Here is an 18,903-nt window from a genome sequence, read left to right on the forward strand (position 1 = left end):
GTACCTTTTTTTTAAAAAAAATACTTTATATCCTGATCATTTCCTTGAAATAAGACTTTGCTCTATACATCTCCATTTTTTCATCTAATCAAAGAAGAAATTTCAAATCTACTTGAAGACCTAAAAAGTATGAGGTCTATCTCCAAAGCAAAAATCATTTGAAAGTTAAGCAATTGGGGCGGCTAGGTGGCACAGTGGATAGAGCACTGGCCCTGAAGTCAGGAGTACCTGAGTTCAAATCTGACCTCAGACACTTAATAATTACCTAGCTGTGTGGCCTTGGGCAAGCCACTGAACCCCATTGTCTTGCAAAAAAAAAACTAAAAAAAAAGTTGAGTAATTATTTTGAGTGCAATTGGTGTAGATAGCACATCTGTTTCATCAAAGGGCCATCTTTCCTCCCCAATGTAATCAAATCTCAAGCATCCAGATTCATCTTATCTAACATATTTTTCATCAAAACATTACAGTCTGGATTCCCTTGATCCACAGTACTATCTCTTCCAAGTTACATTCTCTTGCAATCAAAAGGAAATTTAATTAATGTGAGTCTAAATAAAAATTAGTCTAAATGAAATAAACATGGAAAAATAAAATGTTATTTTTACAAAATATCGATTTACAAATTACCTAAAGCCTTGGATCCTCCTACCCTAACACATCTTGTCCTTCACAGAATAATCAAGTGTGGAATACAAGAGAGGAAACTTATGAATAAACCAGGAGATTATTTACTTTATTTTTTCATTATATTTGACTGTTTAGACAAAACTTAGAAAGATCTAAGGTTTCCATTGTTGAAAAGTTGGGTACCCTATCCTTCTGACTCTCCACCCTGAAATTTCCCTAAATCATAGAGTTATAGATCTAAAAGTTAGAAAAGAACTTAGAAGTCATTTAGTACAAATATTTTCCACAAATGAGTAAATTTACACATTTTAATCAGTGATTCTTTCTATTATTAAATTGAATTATATGTAGAATACACATTACATGTAATACACAGTATTATGATGATTAGGTTGAAAGTACATTTTAAGAGTTTGAAACAGTTTTAAAATCATCGCACTTATTGGCAAGTTTTGCTTATATATTGATCTAGATGCCAACAATACTTGAGTGTTTGGCTCTCTAGACCTTCCATTTGCAGAAACAAAGTATGATTCATTATTGTAAGGGGATAATAGATAGAGTATGTGGCCATGAGGAGTTCATCCTGAGAGTCATTGAGACCTGGGACAACAGGAATGTCCATACCAGAGTGCTCTGAACTCAGGAAGGAGCTCTGGCCCTTCTCTCTCTTTGTTCTCCTGCCTTTCATCCTTATCTTGTTGAATATTCTCAGGAAGGACCTTTTGTCCTTATCCCTCTGCCTTTCATCCTCATATTGTTCAACTGTCCCAGGAAGGAGTTCTAGTCCTTATCTCTCTACCTTTCATCTTTATCTTGTTGAAGATCCCACATTTTTCCAGGATACAGACCTTTTGTGGCATGCCCATTATACTTCCACAGGCCTGGAGATGAGGGATGCTGATACAAGGGGACTAGGCTTATATATACCCTTATTTCAACTATGTGAGTCAGAGATGTAGCATATACCTGCAATAAACTCCTTGCTTATCTCTCACTGGCTGACTTTCATTATTGAACATGCGGGACATGTCCGGCGGAGCTCCCCAAAGAGTTGTGTGAAATAAACTGAGACCCGACTGCCCAGAGTGGACCGCAACAATTATCACATTCAGCTTATGGCTATTGGAATCTTGTTTTCAAAAGTTCTAGTTGATAGATACATTTGATATTTTTAAACTTCAACTTTTTTTGCTGCTGTGATTTTTTTTCCTTTGATTGGTGCTGTAGCTCTTTACTCACTGCATCTGATGAAATGAAAGCCAATTACAAAGATGAGGTAGGAAAATCCTTTAAGGTTTTTCTTTGAAGAAAAGTTTTATAGAATTCAAATTATAGACTTATTACTTAGGTGTAAGTAACAACTTGATCCAGTCTCTTCTGTGGTTCTCTGGAAAAAAGCATGACATTTCAAATCAAAATATCTGTAGTCAAATTTCAGTTCTCTCTTATACTGTGTGTACTAGAATAAGGCATTTCAGTTTCCTCATCTATAAAATGAGGGGAGATTAAATAATCTTCAAATTCCCATCACTTCTAAATATATGATTCTAAGCTCGCTCTCTCTCTCTCTCTCTCTCTCTCTCTCTCTCTCTCTCCTAAAACTACTTTTTTCTAAGATCATTAATAGCCCACTTACCAGGTCCCATAGTTACTTCTCAGTTCTCTTCTTCCTCAAACTTTCTGGAGCATTGAACACTGCTAACTATAATTTTCTTCTCAACACTCTACCTGAAATAGAGATGAAGAAAATGAGCTTTAAAGGAGTGAAGTGACTTGGTCAAAATCTATTAAGTGAAGAGTCAGAATCTCTGATTCCAAATAAAATACTTTTTCTTCAACACTCGATTATTTCTCAAAATAATTATTGATTACCCTCTTCCTTTATAATCCTTCTCTTCCTACTATGCCCATTTCAGGTACTACCACCTCCTTGAAAGTCTAAGCTTTGGTCCCTCATCATCAGTTACTTATTAAACATTTCAGAATAGTTATGCCCAAAATAAAGTTCAACATCTTAAAACTAAATTCATTATCTTTCCCTTTGGTCCCTCCCCACCCCCATCAAATTCCCTATTTTATTGAAGGTGTCACCATACTGCCAGTTTCCCAAGTTCATAACCTGTTTCAACCTGGACATTTCACTTTCTCTCACCTCATATATCCAACTAACTGCCAATTCTTGCCATTTCTTATCTAAATAACATCTGACCCTACTATCTACTCACACAACAATCACCTTAGATTAGGCCCACATTAGCTCTCACCACAATTAAACAAGGACCTCATATTTGGTTTCCCAGTCTCTCACCACTCCTAATCATGCTCTACCTAGATGCCAAAGTTATTTTCCTTAAGTGTAAATTGGTCCATGTTATATCCATGATCAATCAACTGCAGAGGGTTCCAGTTGCCTTGAGGATAAAATATAAACTGTTCGGGTTTTTTTTTTCGTTCTTTAGGTTATTTTTTTTAAGGCAAACGGGGTTAAGTGACTTGCCCAAGGCCACACAGCTAGGTAATTATTAAGTGTCTGAGACCGGATTTGAACCCAGGTACTCCTGACTCCAGGGGTGGTGCTTTATCCACTGCACCACCTAGCCACCCCCTCTGCTTAGTTTTAAAACCCTACAGAACTCTGCATGTAAAAACTACTTCCAGGATCATTGGATATCATTCCACACTTTGCATCCAAGACAAGTTGGCTTTCTCTTTGACACTAACTTCTATCTCCTTGTTGAGCCTTTCTATTGGTGATATCATACAACTGGATTGATCAGCCTTTCAGCTTTAGAATTCAGTGTTACTCAATTTCAAAAGGCAGCTTATTGTTGAGCAATGGACTTGGAAATGGAAGACAAGGGTTCTTATTCCAACTCAAACACTTATTAGTTGTGTAAATGTGACCAAATTGAGATAATATTATTTGCAACTACCTGCCACTCAGAGTACTAAAGAAAAAATTTAAATTTTTTACCACAAATTTCCATGGCCAAAGCCAAAATCTTTAATTTCAATGCAAATGTGATTTTTTTCAGACTTAAAATTGGAATTATCACCAAATGAAAAGTTTGGAATCCTAGAATTTTAGCAATGAAACATTGTTCCCTGTTCCAAAGGCAAAAACGCATCTCTTTTCAATCACTGTTTGAGTTTTGTGCCTTTTCTAGTGACATAAAAAGGAGTGTAGACTACATTTGAGTTGCCTTATCCTGCTGTATTTCAGCACCAAATAACTCCTAGCCTTTTATTAACTGTTCCACTGAGTCCTATTTATCAGATGGGCAGGTGTATTACCTGATAATACAATAAGCTCTGGTGGATGTATGAGTTGTTTTATTTCTTTTATACCAATAATCAGTTCCCAGAGCATAATAAAACAAAAGGTTTATTTCTCCCACTCCACTTTTTCTGTAGCAGCACAGCTGTAAATTATCAGCCTTCAGAAATAACCATTGCCATTTAATAAGAAATATAAAATACACACTAATCTAACAAGGGACATACTAGATAAAAATAAACAAAGTATTTATTAAATTTGGTGACAGGATGAAAGATGAACACAAGCATATGTGTTGTATTAAAGTTAGAGGTGGGTATCACCCAGGAGAACAGCTAAAGAAAGACCTAATTTAGATGTCATAAAGTGGATATTACATATCATTTTTCTTACATGTAGTTGCAAGCATCTTATCTTACCTTCTCCTGAGCTTTGCAATTCCCCAAATTGTCAAAGCCAAGAAAAGAAGCACCTAATCATTTGGAACTAGAGGCATAAAATTCAAAAGGATGAACCCCTTCACTTTCATGAGGCTAGGACCCAGGTTCAACTTTGGAGAAGACATATTTGGTTTCTTTTGTTTGATGCTTTCTTTTTTATTTTATTTTATTTTTCTTTTTTTATTTTTTTTTAGGTTTTTGCAAGGCAAAAGTGGCTTGACCAAGGCCACACAGCCTTAAATGTCTGAGACTGAATTTGAACCCAGGTACTCCTGACTCTAAGGCCGGTGTTTTATCCACTATGCTACCTAGCTGCCCCTACTCTTCTTAAGGGACCCATTTTTCTTTTCCCTATAGCAGGATCTCCAGGAGAGGCATTAGCCATTTGGAGGCCATAACCAGTCAAAGAAGAATTACACTGAACCACTGAATTTCAGAGTTGTTAGAAATCTCAATGAACAGCTATTCCATCTTCCAGCTTTATAAGAATATCACCTACAAACAGGACTTCTTAATGCAAGGGGTACAAATATAGTTCTAATAATTGTATTTCAGCATATTTTAATTCCTTTGAAGTCTTTTGTATTTTACACATTTATAACAAAATATCCTGAGAAGTGGTATAAAGTACTCACCTGACTAGCAAAAGGATCCATAACATACAAAAAAAGTCAAGAATTCCTACTTCTACATTATCTGTAGACAATAATTAACCAAACTTCAGTCAAAGACTACTAATGATGAAAAAACAATTCCTTTCCAACATATCATACTCTACTTTTTGTTAGAAAGTTGTCCTTTGGTGAAATATACCATAACACAATTTCCATCCTTTACTTTTAGTTCTGCCCTCTGGGACTCAGCAAAATCATTGCCTCACCAAACTGATTATTTACCAAATATCAACTATTCTCAAAATATTTTGCCAAAAGTCACAGGACACAAAGAACTCTAAGACAGTTTCTGAGGAGACTGAAATTTAATTGGGAAAAGAAAATGCACATTAAAAAACTGTTAATTAACAAAAATATGCTAATATCAGTCCAACACTAGAAGGGACATCAAGGCAGTAGTTGATGAGCTGTCAAATGGATAAGTACTTTCAGAAATGGAGGCAATCACAGTACATTGAGATATGCTAAGGAGAACTTTATAGAGACAGTAGAACTTAACCTAATCTATTGATGTGGAGAATTAGCCTTGTATACTTGAATATGAGACTATACAAGTTGAGTTCAATTAGAATAGAAAATTGATGATGATAAGTGATTGAGATCAGGCTAGAGACTGAATTGTGGAAGACTTTAAATGATATACTAAGGACTTTGGACATTATCCTGTAAAGAAAAACTACTGAACTTTTGTGGAAATAACACAACTGGAAAAAAGTGCTTTTAGAAAGATGATCAAGCAACTGAGTACAGGCTAAATTTTAAGTGAAAGGGAATAGAGTGCTTGTCTACCTTTCAGGACTTTCAAGGTTTTTCCCCTTCTGTAATTTGGGCAAATGAAGATTGTCTACTAGAAGACTGTTTCTGAGAGAGCCACAACTAAGTAGGTTCCACTAAAATTGTACTTTACTGTAAGACCAAATTTCTCTAGGGTGATTTGAAAGGAATTACTGATGGGGTTTTTTTTTTAAGTCAACCTTCCCAAATAACCTAAAAGGATACTTATGATTCAATAATGAAGTGTTCTTCCCTTAGGGTAATATATTTCTAGTAGCCTTGTAGTAAAATGTGAGTAAACCTGGGGGGGGGGTTAAATAATAAACCATTAGCAATAAGCAAGTATGTTTGGCACTATATGATGAATCATTTGACCAAAGTAACTCATTAAACAAAGGAAAAACAACTCTCAATCCTATACATCTTTATTCCATTTCTATAGTAGCAAAGTAGCATATATGTAAACAAATGATACTAAGAATAATAGCATCTTTAGATTGCCAAAGACCTTTAACTTAATTATTGATACTCTAAACATGATATCCTTGTCCACTAATCAAGATAGCTATGTCAATTTTGACATTCTTCCTATTAATTAAATCATAAGATATAAGGAAGTTGGAGATGAAGGAAAATATAACTCCTTCCATCAGTCTATCAATAAATATTTCTTAAGCATTTACAATGGTCCAGGCATGAATTAAGTTCTGGGGTACAAAGTATAGGGGGAACAGAAATATCTCTGCCCTGAAGAACATATCTTTGGGGAAATAATTCCTAAATAATAAGAGATATATTATATATGCAGAGTAGATGGAAGGTGATCTGAGATAGGAAAGCACTAGAAGTTGAAAAAATCAAGAAAAATCCCTTTTGGAAAATAGGATAAACTGAATTTTGAAGGAAGTCAGAAAATTAAGAGGTAGACTTGAAGGTTCAGAGCATTCCAAAATGGGAGCAACCAATGAAAATGTATGGAGACAATATAGTAAGTGTCATAATTGAGGAATATCAAGGAAGTCAATGTGTCTGGGTTTTGGAGTACTTGGAAAGAAGGAAAGTACAAGAAAACTGGAATGATAAAAAGAGAATAGGTTATGAAGAACTTATAATGCCAAACAGATGCATTTATATTTATGCTTCCCGAATTAAAGGGCATCATTTGATCTCACTGAGGAGGGATGTGACATGAACAGAGCTGTTTTAAGAAAATCAGTTTTCAGCTAAGTGGGAATTAATTGGAGTAGAGGAAAGACTCCTTGTCTCAAATAAAGAAATTGGTAAGAAAATTACTGAAATTCTGCCATATGGGGCAGCTAGGTTGCACAATGGATAGAGCACTGGCCCTGGAGTCAGGAGTACCTGAGTTCAAATTCAGCCTCAGACACTTAATAATTACCTAGCTGTGTGGCCTTGGGCAAGCCACTTAACCCCACTGCCTTGCAAAAACAAAAACAAAAAAAAATTCTGCAGTAAAAAGATCAATACCTAAACCTAGTTTAATTTGGTTCTGTGAGGCTCAGAGAGTCAGGGTTGCCTGCAAGAGATGTCGTGAAGGCAGAAATTACAAGATTTGACAACAGTTTAGATATATAAGTGGAATATAAGAGAAGATTCAAGGATGACACTGAGGTTGCAAATTTGAGTAGCTGGAAAGATAATGGTGCCCTTGACAGGAGAAGGGAAGTGTGAAAGAAGGGAAGGTTTGGTAAGAAAGATTTTTCAGTTTTAGACATGTTGAATTTAAGCTATCTATAGGGCATTCAATTCAATAGGTCTTGAATTCAATAGACATAATAGGTAACTGGAGATGAGAAATCAAAGATCAGGAGAGAGCTTAGAGCTGGATAAATAAATCTGAGAATTATCAGCATAGAGATGATGATTGAATTCATGGAATCAAATAAGATTATTAAATTAGATGTTATAGAGGGAGAAGAGAGAAGGAACCAGGACATCACCTTAGGGGGCATCCATAATTAGTGGGCATTGCATGAATGAAGACCCAATCAAACAAGTTCAAAGTGTGTTAAGATAATTTAAGAAGGGCAGTTAGGTGATGCAATGGATAGAGCACCAGCCCTGGAGTCAGGAGTACCTGAGTTCAAATCCGGCCTCAGATACTTAATAATTACCTAGCTGTGTGGCCTTGGGCAAACCGCTTAACCCCATTGCCTTGCAAAAACCAAAAAAAAAAAATTAAAAATTAAAAAAATTAAAATTGAAAAATTAAGAAAAAAGATAATTTTTAAAAAGAACCAATAGAGTAGGAACATGAAAACCTAAAAAAAGATAGAATATACAAAGGAAGGTGGTGATCAACAACAATGTCAATGTTACTTAGAGTCAAGAAATATGAAGAAAGGTCATTAGGTTTGGCCATGGTAACTTTGGAGAATTAAATTTCAGGGCAAAGGTGAGATTGTAAATTAGATTATAGAGGAGTTTAATCTATATCACAAAGAGATCATAAAAAAGAGGAAAAGACTCACATGCACAAAAATTGTGGTAGCAAAGAATTGGAAATGGAGGCAATGGCCATCAATTGGGGAATGGTTGAACAGGTTGTGGTATCTGAATATAATGGAATACTATTGTTTTATAAGAAATGATAAGCAGGCAGATTTCAAAAAACCTGAAAAAGACTTACATGAATTGATGCTGAATGAAGTGAGCAGAAGCAGAACACTGAACTCAGTAACATCATTGTGGGATGATAAATTATAATAGGATTAGCTCCTCTCAGCAATACAATGATTAAAGACTTGTGATGGGAAATGCCATCCACATCCAAAGAAAGAACTATGGAGTTAGAATGCAGATGAAAGCATATACTATTTTCACTTTTTAAATTTGTAATTGTTTTTCTTTTCTCATGGTTTTTCCCTTTTGTGATATGGAAATATAGTTAACATGATTATGTGTGTATAATCTATATGTCTTGGGAAGAGGGAGATAAGGGAGGAAGGAAGAACATTTTATAAAAATGAATGTTGAAAACTATATTTTCATGTAATTTGGGGGAAAAACAAAATGTTATTAAGATTAAAAAAGAAAGAAAAAAGAAAAGCTGAGAGTGGGAGGAGAGGAAGTAGAATTACTGAATCTTAAGTAGATTAGTTAGGAAGGGAAGGAAAGATATAGGACAATAGCTTGCAGGGAACCAGAAGAACAAGTAAAGTCTTTTTCAGGTTTGTGAAGAAGATGGGAGCATAGGCTCAAAGGTTCTCCTTGGAGAGGGAAATAAAATTGGCAGAATTGGCTTCATCATGCAACAAGAGATATTGGACATTTGACCATCTCACATCTAATTGCTTATGATAAACACAAATAAGACCACCATGAAGATAACACTAGCTATCATAGGATCAATTTTGGTTCCAGAGAACAGATAGTGAAACACACATCAATCACCCATGCTCACACAATCACACATTTGTCGAAGGATACATATTCTGCCAAACAGTTTGATTGTGTCAATTTTGCATAACTAGTTTTTGTTTATATATAGTTCTATAGGTGAAGTTATATAACAGGAAAAGCCTGTGATATTTCAGCCTACTTTTACTGATAATTTTATCTTAAATGCTAATATCTGTTGCAATACATGAAGAAGTAAAGAAATTCTATGAAGAATAATATGACTCAGTAGATATTAATATGTATGTATATGTATATACATATATAATATATTCAGTGACCTCTAGGCAAAATTGTACACAAAGAGAAAATGACAAAAAAATTTAGCTTAAGATTAAGGGTAAAAAGAGGCTATAGACATGTAGATTTTATAGAAACTTCATGTCAATATAACATAGATACTTTCTTCAAGAAGAGAACTAGATGGGCAGTTAGGTGGCTCAGTGGATAGAGAGCCCCACCCCCAGTCAGGAGAACCTGAGTTCAAATTCAGCCTCAAACACTTAAAAAAAATTACCCAGCTGTGTGACCTTGGGCAAGTTACTTAACTCTATTGCCTTGCAAAAAAAAAATAAAAGAAGGAGGAGGAGGAGGAGGAGGAGGAGGAGGAGAAAGAAGAAGGAGGAGGAGGAGGAGGAGAAAGAAGAAGGAGGAGGAGGAGGAGGAGGAGGAGGAGGAAGGAGAGGATCCTGGACATGGTGAGTACTAGAAGAGGAAAAGGAAGAAGAAGAAAAAGCAGAGTAAGGAGATCCTGGACATGGTGAGTACTGAAAAACTATCTCCAAATTTAAATGATTCTTAACCGACAGGAAATAGCTGGTGATCAATGTGTGGATAATTTCCAAATAAACTAATTGCATGCAGTCAGATGATCAATTTGTTAGATAAAGGATAAAAAATAATTCCAAATTAGAATGGATTTTTTTTAAATGAGAAAATTGGGCAGCTAGGTGGCACAATGAATAGAGCACTGGCCCTGCAGTCAAGAGTACCTGAGTTCAAATTTGACCTCAGATACTTAATAATTACCTAGCTGTGGGGCCTTGGGCAAGTCACTTAACCCTATTTGCCTTGCAAAAACCTAATATAAAAAATTAAATTAAATTTAAATAAAATAAAATAGAAAATTTCCTTACAATTAAAATATCTCTAGAATAGTCTAGTATGAGCTAATGAATGGATATAAAAATAAATGGATGAAAATTTAAAATATATTTAAGTGCCTACTATATATCAAGCACTGTACTAAGTGCTAGTTATACAAGTTAAAAAGCAAAATAACCTCTATTATCAAGAATCTAATACCCTAATTCAGAGAGATAAAACATAAAGTTCGTCCACAGGGGAGCTAGAAAGACCCAAAATCCTGAGGTTTAGAAATGGAAAGCAATTGAAAGGGTTCAAGGGTTCTTAGCTATCAACATGAAAGAGAACCATGCCCAAGTCTCTGGAGGTCACTGAAGCAGGATAGATGGTAAAATCCAGTTTTCCTTCAACTCAAAAGAGAGCCTTACTTGCTGACTTCCAAATCATCCAAGTGTTGGACAAATATGCTTTTCCAATCTTCCCTGGAGGGAAGGGGGGAGTCAAAGGAGAGACAATATATGTTTACACACACACACACACACACACACACACACACACATATAAATATATATATATATATATATATATATATATATATATTTCTTTGTTCCATACATCCTTTAATGATATGTATTTTAAATTTTTCTTTATTTATTTAAGGCAATGGAATTAAGTGATTTACCCAAGTTCACACAGCTAGGCAATTATTAAGTGTCTGAGGCCAGATTTGAACTAGGTCCTCCTGACTCAAGGGCCAATGCTCTATCCACTGGGCCACTTAGCTACCCCAATGATATGTATTTTATAGATAACTCTGAGTCTTAAAAAATTTTAATAGCATCTTTAAACCCATTTACATTTTTCAACATTTACAATTTCAAATATAATTCCCCTAAATCTTAATTTGGGGGCTCACCTTGCAATCAAGAGTTCAAAATGGGAACTCATTGCTTTAGGTTGCTGTGATATGAAAGATAATGTGGCATAGTGGGTGTTTTAGTTGACTTGGACAGGAAGACCTATCAAATCCTACCTCTGACAATTATTAGTGCAAGCAAATCCCTCAAATTGTCCTATTTACTTTTTTTTATCTATTAAAGGAAGGACTCAGACTCAATTTTTGAATTGTCTTCCAGATCTAAATTTATGATTTTTTTGTATGATTAAATGTCATCAACACATTCAATGTTCATGTCAAAGAGTAAACTTATTGCTTTGGCATTTTGGTAGCTCCATAGGTAATCCCTTCACTGATGCAGATTGCAACACATGCATGGCATGTATCCTCCATTGTTAATCCTCCCAATGCACTGTAAAACTTTCCTCCCATCATTTTGGGACCTTAGGAAAATAAATGTCACTACTGAGTTATCAATCTATTGTCTTTCACTCTTACAACATAATTTGTCTAACTCCTTTTTTGTTCTGTTCTGTGCCCTCCATCTTATTTTAATTGTCTGCTTCAAAAATTTGTGACATTAACCATGCAGGTACTCTTTCTACTGACGGCTTAAAGAGTTGTCAAAAATTTTATCACAAATAGGCTGGTGCTTAGTTAGACAACAGATATAAAAGTCCTTTACCAGACCCACATACAGTGGCATAAATGAAACATAGTTGTATATTTTTCAATAACTTATCATTCCTCATATATATATATATATATATATGCACATAGAAAGTAATTTAAATGTTTGTTGTACTAAATTGAAATACTATGCAGAAAAATCTAGCTCATGATCAGGTTCATCCCTTTTATACAACCTGTAGTTTTTAAAATAAATGCTGTGAAACATAGGATTTTGTTTGGCTATAAAGGGGAAAGCATCTGGGTTGCAGCAAGAATATTTCATTAACTTTCCTCCATAGACACTTCAATGAATAGAAATGCATTTGAAGATTAAAATATAAACATAAAGAATAGACTCTCCAAAGTAAGTCCCTGACCCTTAAAAACCATTCACAAACTAATTAGTTCAAGTTCATTTCCACACTAAATAAATAAGGCAATGAATCCATTGCTGCTCTCAATCAGCAAGATCCTTAAAATGAAAAAGAATTTCCAAAGAGCAAATAGAGAGAAGTATCCCATTCTGATACCTTTCCTTATCACTACTTTCTTAAGTGAAGTTCTGATTCCAACAGATTGGTCTAATTGCCATATCTAAAACATTTTTTTCTGTTTCCATGCCTTTGTTCAAAAGGACTGCAATGGAAAGAGCATTGAACTTGGATTGTGAGATTTAGAATCATAGAATTTTAATGTGAATTCTGGCTCTCCAATTTACTACCTTTGTTATTTTGGAAAATCTCACTGTTTGGATCTCAATCTTTTTATATTTAAAGTAAGGGGATTGGACTATTTGTCCCAAGGTCCCTTCCAGGTCTAGATCTTTGATTTATGCCATTCTCTTTGCCTGGAACTTATCAAAATTATCCTCATCATTCAAAAAGTTTCTTATTGTCTTACTCTTTGCCCTGGTATTTTCCTTCATCACATTTAGCTAGGGGTCATCTTTATTTTCTTTGAATTCTTTTAAATACTTATTGTCCAGATTATGTGCTTAGCACATAATTGTTGATCAATAAATATTTCTTTATTGATTGATTGTCTGTACCAATCTTAACAGCTAGGTGACATATTGAAAAACATGAAGAACTCAGTTCAAAACTATATTCAGAAGCACAGTTATGAAATAGTGGACAAATCACTCAAACTCTGTTTGCTTCCTTATAGCATCTACCAACCAGTTGTTGTGATGACCAAATAAGATAATTGTAAAGTATTTTACATAGTATCTGAATATTGTTGTTGTTCAGAAAGATCTATTTATAAGTGACTCCATGGACTTTGTTCATGAGGTTTTCTTTTCAAAGATTCTGGAGTAGTTTGTCATTTACTTTTCAGAGTGTTCCCATTTTACAGATGAGGAACTGAGGCAAAAAAGGGTTAAATCACTCAACAGTTGATAAGTATCTGAGACTGCATTAGAACTCAGAATCTTTTTATTCCAGGGCTGGTACTTTGTATACTGTACCACTTGGCTGCCCCTAATGATGTCTTTAGGTGGATCTCTTTTTTTCTTGAGAGGAGTCAGAGAATAAGCATTCATCTAACACTAATTAAGCAACAGGTATTGTGTTATTTTTAATACAAAAATTATCACATTTGATCACAAAAAAGTTGCATGCAACTGAACAACACAAATCTCATTTGATCATGGGTATTGGGGGAGGGAGAAGAAGAGTTTCTTATTGGGATCACTAAACTAGCAATGGATAGATTGAGGGACCTAAAGTTATGAACTTAAGTTAAAATCCAGACTTGAACACTGATTAGCTGTGTAATTGTGAGCAAATCACTTAACTCTTTTCGCTTTAGGTCCCTTATCTATAAAATGAGATGTAAAAGGAAATGGTAAACCACTCCAGTCTCTCTGCCAAGAAAATTTCCAAATGGGACCATGAAGTGAGGCATAACTGAAAAGTAATTCAACAAAAATTAACAAAGGTATCATGTGATTAAATATCATACACTTAATTTAGTGGCCATCCCATAACTCCTAGTATTTTTGTTCTTTTTATCTATTTGAACTCAGAGTATCCTGATGTTTTATGTTTGTTTCCTTTTCTCTTAGGACAAATATCATGGACTATCTTATAATGTTAGTTCCTTTTGTGTGCATTTTAGCTCCCTGATGAGATATGTTTCTCAAGAGCAGGAACTATCTTATCTATTTCTTTTGTATTCTCCCTAAAATGTCTAGTATAAGGTTCTGCAATTTAAGTTAACAGACATGTTGACTGACAAAACTTGAACATCCAGAGGAGAAAATCACTATAGGCTCAAGAATATATCTCAGGTGATAGATTTTTATTTTGGAGATCATATATCTATGAACAAACCTGAGATCATATTTGAACTGCTGTGGTATAAAGAATATGAGTAAGCAAAAAAGGTTTCCAGACCCCATTTCGCTTATTGTCAAAAGGGACAATGATGATTTTATGAGAAATGCAGAAAATTCTTCCACCCTCAGCAGAGGAGATGCTTTGTTGGCACAGTCTTTAAGGAAGAGATAAAGTACCATAGTGGAAAGAGTATTAGTTGGCCTGGGTTCAAATCCTGCCTATGTCCTTTGTTTTCTTTGGTCTTCAATTTCCTTATTTGTATAAAATGAAAGAATTTGACTGTGAAAACTAAAGACACTTTCACATCCATGGGCTATGAGTTTAGAAAGTTAATCCAAGCTTTCTGTATGACCCCATCATTGTTCTTCATTTGTTCAGGCATGTCCATATCTTCTTGACCCCATGGACATAGGCCTTTCCATTCTCCAGTATATTGCAAAGTCAGTGCTTCTTAATTGCCCATACACTGATGTTATTTGATTTACATTTTTCTCTGTTTCATAGATTTTATATATATATATATATATATATATATATATATATATATATAGCTTTTAAAATTCTGAAAACAATCACATGTATATGAGTTGATAGACCACAATATGTGGTAGCCAACCATCTTGACTTTCATCATGGTTTTCCTAATATGTTTTTAATTGAGTAACTGCATTCAATTCCTCAAAACTGCCTCAAACTTTTAAAACACTAGTATACTTTTCTGCCTTTTCAGGGAAAAAAGTGTCTACATATGAAAAGGATGATAGCTTTCAGGATATCTTTCAGGGGGAAGATAATGCATTCTGATTTGGACATGTTGAATAAATTTGGAAGAACTTTTCAAGATATTCCATATGAGATTTACAATTAGGCAGTTGGTGATAGGTGGTTAGAGTTCAGGATGAGGTCGCCAAGAGAGAATTGGAGAGAAAAAAAAGAGAACCTAAGGAAGAACCTTGGAGAATTCTTATAAGAGGGGGTGTGATGTAGATGATAAAGCCAGCAAAAGAGAATGAGAAGGGACAATCAGATAGGCAGAAAACCATAGAGAAGAGAATCAGGAGAGTGCATCTGGTTAATATCATTGAAGCCTTTCCATTCTGACACCTTCAAGTTCCAGCCAAACTAACCTTTTTGCTCTTTTTTTACACATGACATTAAACATTAACTGTCCAAAAGTATGGGAAGAGAAGGAGGAATATGAATTGGGTGCACAAAGTAACCTGGAATCAAATTGTAGTCAGTGCCAAATACAATCGTTTATAATGTAGCCAAGAGGGAAAATAGGATCCAAAAGATTCTTTATTTTTTACATGGATGGATATCATTCCTTCCTGAGTAAAAGGTTAGTTAAGTACTAGCACCTCCTTCAGGAATCTTTAACACAAGATAGATGTCAATCAATTATGAACAGTTCAGATGAAGTCATGATAATAAAAAAGAAGTAACACAAACTAATGAAGAGCCTTGAGAGTCAAGAAAACTAACTACTCTAGTGATTTGCCTTTGGACAAATCACCTATCCTCTCTTGACCACTTGTCAAATGAAATGTTTTGCTTAGATGATTTCTGACCATCCCTCCTAGTTCTGAAATATATAAAATGAGAATTATTCTTATTATTGTTTTCAGCAAAAATACTTTTAGTTCAAAAACCCAATTGGGTTGAATGGCAAGGAAATGATGACAGAAATCTTCCACTGCACTGGGATTTTTTTTCTTTCTAAAGGCATGCTTGTTACTGGGAATCAGGCTCAGTTAGATACAAATGTCCCCATGCTCATATTCACAACAGAAGAGGAAAGCGACAGACTGAAATATTTGAACATGTTTACAACCATGGTAATGGGCTTAGTGAACAACAAAAAATTAAAGCAAATTGCTCTTCAAAAAGAAATTCACCTTTCCAACAAATGCAGCCTTGGAGCAATTGAAGAGTTCAGAATGAGGTAGAATTGAGGTTACATTGAAGAAATCTCCTTGCAACTCATAAATGAATTAAGTTATAAATGAATACTAGATTTGCTTCAACCCAAAGAGCTCCTATAAAGCATAAAGGCTTTTAACTCCCTATGAATAATCCTTTCCCATAAAACCCCCTCTTCCTCGGCTCCCTCTTCATAATTTCTGAAAGTATAATTTAGAAGGCATGTTGTTTTTAAAGTACAGTGAAAAAAGGAATTTCAAAGGAATAGGCCTTATAAGTAAATTTGCTTTTCAAGCAAGCTAACCAAGCCTCATGTCCCTTTAGTAAAGCAGCATGGTGTAGTAGATGGAGTGCTGAAAGGGAAGTCAGAAAAAACTGGGTTCAAATCTTGCCCTTGGCCTTTATACCCGGTACAAATTATCTAACTCCTTTGAGCCTCAATTTTGCGATTGGAAATAAGGGGGAATATAATGATAGGATTAGTGTGGGTTTTCAAATTAAATAATTCATGTGTAGTACATCCTTTGGGCCACTTGTGCTTCCACTCCTGGCTTGAACCCCACAGGTGTGATTACTGCCATATTTTAAGAGTGGTACTACCCTTCTAAACATAGTTCATTAGCAATCAGCCAAAAGACTCAGTTAAATCTTAGCAAAATTATTATACAAATAATATAGCAAAACCAATAGCTACAAGTCTTCTCTTATTCCCTTCATGCATCCCCTCATTTGCCCTCCAAAATTAAGCAAATTATTTCACAAAATGTAAACCATGGTGGTGGGGAGAGTGAACACAAACCTAAGCAAAATGGTAGTGAGATACCTCTGTAAAGAACACTAGTAGTCAAAGCTGCTCACAATTGTAGAATCAAGGTCAATCAGTAAGGGCCTGAAGAAGGATTTGACCCCAGGGGCTATTGACCCCCAAATCCAATATCATTAAATGTGCCATCAAGATGCAAAGTGGAACAGGAAAGAATTAACTCCATTGCAAAAAAATTGAAAAGGTGCCTCTGACTCCAGAGCTAAAACTTAATCCACTTTCTATCAAGCCCCCTACAATTGCTTTTTTGAGTGTAATTGGGAATTCTCAGAGTTTTATGTAAGGTTCCAAATTATCTATTGATGTGAAAGTAGCTCCCCCCTCTGGTTTCTTCCCCTTGTATTCTGCAAATTGGCCTGTCTTAATGATGTCACATTATGATATACACATAACACTCAGTAAACATAGTTTGGTAAAATATGATATTGCTTCATTTATAGTAAAACAATAAATATATGCCATAGGAGAAGATAAGATAGGGTAAAACGGGATGGGATGGGGTGGGATGGGATGGGGTGGGATGGGATAGGATGGGACAGAACCACACAGGATTGGGGTAGGTAGGATAGGGTAAGATAGAGTAGAATAGAAGAGGAACAGATATTATTAAGTAGAAAAATCTTCAGAACAAACACCTACTCATCAAATGCCTTTCTTCTCTTCATTCTTTTAACTATTCAAATATAGTTCTTCAAAGCTTGTCTCAGTCTAACCTCCTCAGCAAAAAAAAAAAAAAAAAAAATTAGTAATAATAATAATAAAATAAAAAATTCTTTCTAGCTTCTCTAGTACACAATGAAATCCTATAGCTGGCAAAAGTCTGTGCTAGATAGTTTTGCAATAAATTATTTGGTATCTTGTATTATTCACCATTTATTATGTGTATATATATTTTATCTTCTCAGTTGGAGTGCAAGCTCCTCCAGCTGGTAGGAAAATACTGGTTAGTGGCTACCTATCCCCTCTAGGATAAAATATAAACTCCTTTGTTTAGCACTGGAAACCCCTCAAAATCTGCCTCCAGGCTACCTTTGCTACTCATTTCATATTACTCCTCCTCACACACTTGATGGTTCAGGAAACTGGCCTACTTCATTTCCAATATATGACTTTCAATCTTTTGCTTTTGCACAGATCTCTTTTCATTGTTTGGAAATTCTTCACTGACCTCTACTTCTTAAACTACTTCCTCCAAATATCAGTTTATTTGTCATCACCTAATATAATATTTCCTGCTTTTCATCCCTCCACTACACACACACACACACACACACACACACACACACACACACACACACAAACACACACGGTCTTCACCTCAGGTGAAATTACTTTATACATGTTTTGCATTTGATTTGATACATACATGTTCTCATACTCTCTCCAGAACAGGTTCTATTCAAATTTTGTATCCTCAATGTCTAGCATGGTATCTTAAATAAATTTGAATTTTTACACTTTTGCTTCCTCCATGGTGTGTGTCAATGTTCCTATCAGTAAGTATTTATTCATCTAGTCATTCTATCAATGAATATGTATTAAACATATTTATTATAATTAAACTTGTGCAAAGTGGGGTTAGGGGAGAGTAAGGGGAAAAATATAAGTATAAAATAAAAATATATAAAATAATGAAGTAAAAAATAAAATATAAGGTGGCTAGGTGGTGTAGTGGATAAAGCACTAGCCTTGGAGTCAGGAGTACCTGGGTTCAAATCCAGTCTCATACACTTAATAATTACCTAGCTGTGTGGCCTTGGGCAAGCCACTTTAAACCTCATTTGCCTTGCAAAAACCTAAAATATATAAAAAATAAAATAAAATATGACTGACCAGATGAGTAAATCCTAAGCATTGAAGAAATGTTTTGATTAACTATATAATAGACTGTCTTTAGGATGACATTGAAGAGAATTATCAAGTTTTTTTAAACATATTTTG

The 18,903-nt window shown here is 34.8% G+C and overlaps 1 long non-coding RNA gene across 1 annotated transcript in view; it reads right to left on the reverse strand.

Annotated features, from left to right (window-relative positions):
- Nucleotides 1-2,299: 2,299 nt before the first annotated feature.
- Nucleotides 2,300-18,903, reverse strand: part of LOC141522031 (uncharacterized) — a 41,851-nt gene continuing 25,247 nt past the window's right edge. Inside the window, exon 4 of the long non-coding RNA XR_012478116.1 lies at nt 2,300-2,361. This is a non-coding gene — a long non-coding RNA (uncharacterized LOC141522031). The remainder of the gene's footprint in view (nt 2,362-18,903) is intronic.

The sequence above is a fragment of the Macrotis lagotis genome, chromosome 1, assembly GCF_037893015.1.
Source record: "Macrotis lagotis isolate mMagLag1 chromosome 1, bilby.v1.9.chrom.fasta, whole genome shotgun sequence".
NCBI classification, from domain to species: domain Eukaryota; kingdom Metazoa; phylum Chordata; class Mammalia; order Peramelemorphia; family Peramelidae; genus Macrotis; species Macrotis lagotis.